This window comes from Poromitra crassiceps (genome assembly GCF_964638095.1).
Source record: "Poromitra crassiceps genome assembly, contig: HAP1_SCAFFOLD_308, whole genome shotgun sequence".
Lineage (NCBI taxonomy): Eukaryota > Metazoa > Chordata > Actinopteri > Beryciformes > Melamphaidae > Poromitra > Poromitra crassiceps.
Genome location: NW_028152093.1, coordinates 226,906 through 232,147, shown reverse-complemented (window position 1 = coordinate 232,147; position 5,242 = coordinate 226,906). Strand labels below are relative to the sequence as shown.

The following is a 5,242-nucleotide window of genomic DNA, read 5'->3' as shown; positions in this document are numbered from 1 at the left end:
TTCATCTAATCGGATTGGACTAAGTAAGATAGGCAGAGCATTGATCTTGTGAAATAATGGAACATTTCTTGCAATGGTACCATAACCAGTTTGATCGTGCTCTATATTGACGAAACTCGGCTGAATGAGCTTTTCCTTGGTTTCCTGCTGACAAATGAAACATCTGTCCCAGTTGGTTTTCTCAACTGATATGATGGCTTCTGCCATGTCTGCAGCAATTGCATAGAGGCCGAGGGTTTATCCTTTTACCACCTTTAAGCACTTTGATGTATGGGATACAACTAAGTTCATGCCTTAGCCCTACACTTAGTCCGATCGTTCATCCAATGTCATTTATATCCCGTGCTATCTGTACACCATCCGGTTAACTAAAACCCCATTAACCTTGGCTCGGCTCTCCCGCGCTGGCACAACCTGTCAATTCAGGTGCGGCTATCTAACTGTTTTGGGGTAAATTAGACAGCATTTGGGATACTAACTTTCAATTAGCTGACATTGAACCCCATTCTGAGTTTAACAGCAGTGATATATCACCAGTGTGCCCTGGTAGTGCAGATATTCACTCTTGTCTAATCTATCTATCTATCTATGATCAACACAACTGTATTTTGATGCGTTAAAAATTGTATTTAGCATAATCTAAATCATATAAAATAAAATTACACCAAATCGTCCTTGAAAAAATCCCAATACATTTCTATGAGATAATTGATCTTTTGAGGATCCAGGGGGTGGCCATCTTGAAAATTGAAATTTCAAGGGGCTGAGAGTGTTTTCTTGTCAAGCAACCCTTAGAGACTGCTCATACCAATTTGCATGCTTGTGTCACTAACTAAACGATCATATTGCTTAACTGCTCCATTTAGATGGTGGCAATCTTGAAAAATGGCCGCCATCTTGAAATTTCAAGTGGCTGTGGGCGGTTTCTTGTAAAATTACCCTTTGAGATGGCTCATGGCAATTTCCATGCTTGTATCACCAACTAAATGATTACTTAGGCCTAACTGCTCCACTAAGGTGGTGGCCCTCTTGAAAAATAGCCGCCATCTTGAAATTTCAAGTGGCTGTGGGTGGCTTCTTGTCAAGTGACCCACAGAGACTGCTCATGCCAATTTTCATGCTTGTATCACCAAATAAACCATTATATCACTTAACTGCTCCAATAAGGTGTCGGCCATCTTGAAAAATGCCAGCCATCTTGAAATTTCAATTGGCTCGGGCAATTTTCTTGTCAAGTGACCCATGGAGACTGCTCATGCCAATTTTCACGCTTGTATCACAAATTGAAAGATTATAGCACTTAGCCGCTCCACTACCATGATAGACATGACATAAAATCCATCCCTCCTGGTTATAAATTGGATGACTATTGCTGGCAGTGGTGCAGCTCGAAACGGAGGACCATCAATTGAAGAATTTGTCCATGTCGCCGGATGTGCTGACACGGTTCGACGACTGTGTTTTGCCATTTCTCGGGGGATTTGGGAACTACCAGAAAGAATTTATCTTGCTGACATGGATCCCGGTGTTATTTATTGGATTCAGCCAGTACTCTGATATCTTCTTTCTTGCCCAACCATGTAAAAGCACATGTGTTAATTCAAACCACACACCGCATTTTCACAATGAAAGTGATCACACTCACCCTGTGATCATTAATTGTACCCCTGCGTGCAAAGAGTGGACCTTTGAGCTGTGCGCGGGGCTCGAACAGAATGTGGTTACCAAGTGGAGTCTGGTGTGTGACATGGCGTGGAATGTCCACATTGCAAAGTTCTCCCTCTTGGTGGGAAACATCTTCGGATACCTGGTGTTTGGAGTCCTTGCTGATTGGTTTGGCCGCCACCCTGTGCTGATAGTCTCGGTGGTCTTCAAGCTCGTGTTTGGTTTAACTGTGGCCTTCTCCGACAATATTACCATGTTCACCACTCTGCGCTTCTTTGAGGGCTTCGGCTTGGCAGGGATAACCCTGTCTCTCTACGTCCTCAGAATGGAGCTGTGTCTGCCACTACACCGTTTTTCCATGAACATGGTGCCCAGTTTTGTGATGTTGGGTAGTCAGCTGCTGATACCTGGGGTTGCACACCTCTGTCGTGACTGGCAGTTCCTCCAGTTTGTCATCATCTGCCCCCTGCTGCTTATGCTGTCCTACATTTGGATCTTCCCCGAGTCGCTGCGCTGGCTGCTGGCCACTCAGCAGTACGCCCACTCCAAGTGGAGTATGGGGCACATTGCAAAGAAGAACCATGTGAACACGGAGCAAGACGCTGATCAGATCCTCACAAGACTGGAAAGAGCTCTTCAAAAGGAACCCAAAAAGACATGCATTGTCAAAATAATCGGGACTAAGAACCTGTGGAGGAACGTTGTCAACCTCTGCGTCAACTCGCTGACCGGCCATGGGATCTACCACTGCTTCGAACGCCGCATGACGGACCCCGAGGCCCAGGAGGCCAACCTGTTCAACCCCATATTCTTTGAATTCTACGCTAAATACTACACCATGGCAGCCATCGCTGTGGCCTCCTGCATGGTCATGTGCCCCGTTGTGCTACGGATAGGGCGACGAGGCACCCTCCTCCTTTCATGATCTTCACTGCCATGGCGGCACTGCTGCAGCTCACCCTGCTCAACTTCCTGGGGAAGTACAGTATCGAGCTGAATGTGGAGTTGCAATTGGAGCTGAAAAGGGACTTCTCCATTTTCTTCTCCATCGTTGGCATGTTCTCCTCACACATAGTCGGCATCCTCAGCATCTTGTTCTGCGCTGAGATCACACCCACCATCATCAGGGGTGGTGGTCTGGGCCTGGCCATGGCCAGTGCAGGCTTCGGCAGGCTGACTGGACCTATTATGGAGCTCCACAAGCAGGAGGGCTATTTCCTTCTATATGTTAGCTTTGCATGCTTGACACTCGTCTGCAACATCTGCATTCTACTGCTCCCCGAGACGAAGGATACTCCCCTCCCTGAGACCATGCAAGATGGCGATAACTACACCCGCGATCCCCTTGTCCTCTTCCGACAGAAGAAGCCTGGAAAGTGGTTCCTCCGGTGGAGCCAGGCAGGCAAGAGCAGCAGGTACGCTACCACAGTGCCCACGCCCTCCTCGGCTGTCGATCTCCGACCTACGGTCCCAGGCGGCGGCTTGGCATCGTCCTCATTCAGCACCCCCATCACGCCCATGGATAAAGGGAGCATTATACAAGCCAGTATAGCGCAACTGATGTCTCTCACTCCTTTACACAAAGTCCCATATCTCCATACTGCTCCCCAGATGAATGACGCTGCTCCCTCGCCTACAAAAGAGTCAACCACTCCCCCTGTCATCGAAAGGCCTACAAAAGAGTCAACCACTCCCCCTGTCATCGAAACGCCTACAAAAGAGTCAACCACTCCCCCTGTCATCCAAACGCCTCCAAAAGAGTCAACCACTCCCCCTGGCATCCAAACGCCTACAAAAGAGTCAACCACTCCCCCTGCCATCCAAACGCCTACAAAAGAGTCAACCACTCCCCCTGTCATCGAAACGCCTACAAAAGAGTCAACCACTCCCCCTGTCATCGAAACGCCTACAAAAGAGTCAACCACTCCCCCTGTCATCCAAACGCCTACAGAAGAGTCAACCACTCCCCCTGTCATCCAAACGCCTACAAAAGAGTCAACCACTCCCCCTGTCATCCAAACGCCTACAAAAGAGTCAACCACTCCCCCTGTCATCCAAACGCCTACAAAAGAGTCAACCACTCCCCCTGGCATCCAAACGCCTACAAAAGAGTCAACCACTCCCCCTGTCATCGAAACGCCTACAAAAGAGTCAACCACTCCCCCTGGCATCGAAACGCCTACAAAAGAGTCAACCACTCCCCCTGGCATCGAAACGCCTACAAAAGAGTCAACCACTCCCCCTGTCATCGAAACGCCTACAAAAGAGTCAACCACTCCCCCTGGCATCGAAACGCCTACAAAAGAGTCAACCACTCCCCCTGTCATCCAAACGCCTACAAAAGAGTCAACCACTCCCCCTGGCATCGAAACGCCTACAAAAGAGTCAACCACTCCCCCTGCCATCCAAACGCCTACAGAAGAGTCAACCACTCCCCCTGCCATCCAAACGCCTACAGAAGAGTCAACCACTCCCCCTGGCATTATACAAGCCAGAATAGCGCAACTGATGTCTCTCACTCCTTTAAACGAAGTCTCATATCTCCAGCCCCTCATGGATTATACTGCTCCCCAGATGAATGACGCTGCTCCCTCGCCTCCAAAAGAGTCAACCACTCCGCCTGCCATCGAAACGCCTCCAAAAGAGTCAACCACTCCCCCGGCCATCCAAACGCCTACAGAAGAGTCAACCACTCCCCCCTGGCATTATACAAGCCAGTATAGCGCAACTGATGTCTCTCACTCAAGTCCCATATCTCCAGCCCTTGATGGATTATATTGCTCCCCAGATGAATGATGCTGCTCCCTCGCCTACAGAAGAGTCAACCACTCCGCCTGCCATCGAAACGCCTCCAAAAGAGTCAACCACTCCCCCTGCCATCCAAACGCCTCAAAAAGAGTCAACCACTCCCCCTGCCATCCAAACGCATCCAAAAGAGTCAACCACTCCCCCTGCCATCCAAACGCCTACAGAAGAGTCAACCACTCCCCCTGCCATCCAAACGCCTACAAAAGAGTCAACCACTCCCCCTGTCATCGAAACATAGCTTTTGTCTGCACCGCACTCCCCTGTCCGTACCTACCTTCATGTTGGTCTGCACCACTCCTGTCATTGCACCCCTGCCTAACTCCACATTAGACTCTCCCACCACCAGTGTTGGGCAGGAGCTTGCTACAAGTAGCGATGCTACATAGCTTAACTACATTTCTCAGTAGCGTGGTGGTAGCGTCGCTCCTTTTGAATCAATTACATGTAGTGTTTTCAGTAGCAAAGCTATTTACAGACCACAAGTAGCACCGTAGCGTCCAACAAACACTACACGTTACTTCCCCAGAGAGAAAACCCATGAGCAAAGCTGAAAGCTCCCAGGCAGTGGAAATGTCTGCTACCGTCTGGAATAGAACAGGAGGAGACAATGCGTCAAGTGTAGCCGATACTGTAGAAGCCAGGTAGAAGCACCTCCGTATGACCGTCTTGTCCTTTTTGAGCCTCCTTGATGATGGACACTCAGGTTCTCAGCAAGACCCGCCCTACTCTGCCTCTGATTGGGTTGGGTTTAGGACTGACGATTGGTTAA

General features: G+C 49.2%; 1 pseudogene across 1 annotated transcript; it reads left to right on the top strand.

The window, feature by feature from the left end:
* Positions 1-1,423: 1,423 nt before the first annotated feature.
* LOC310771025 (solute carrier family 22 member 23 pseudogene) lies at positions 1,424-4,388 on the top strand (annotated as a pseudogene). The gene is made up of 2 exons: positions 1,424-3,080; positions 4,271-4,388. The product of its transcript is annotated as a solute carrier family 22 member 23 pseudogene (transcript).
* Positions 4,389-5,242: the final 854 nt, after the last annotated feature.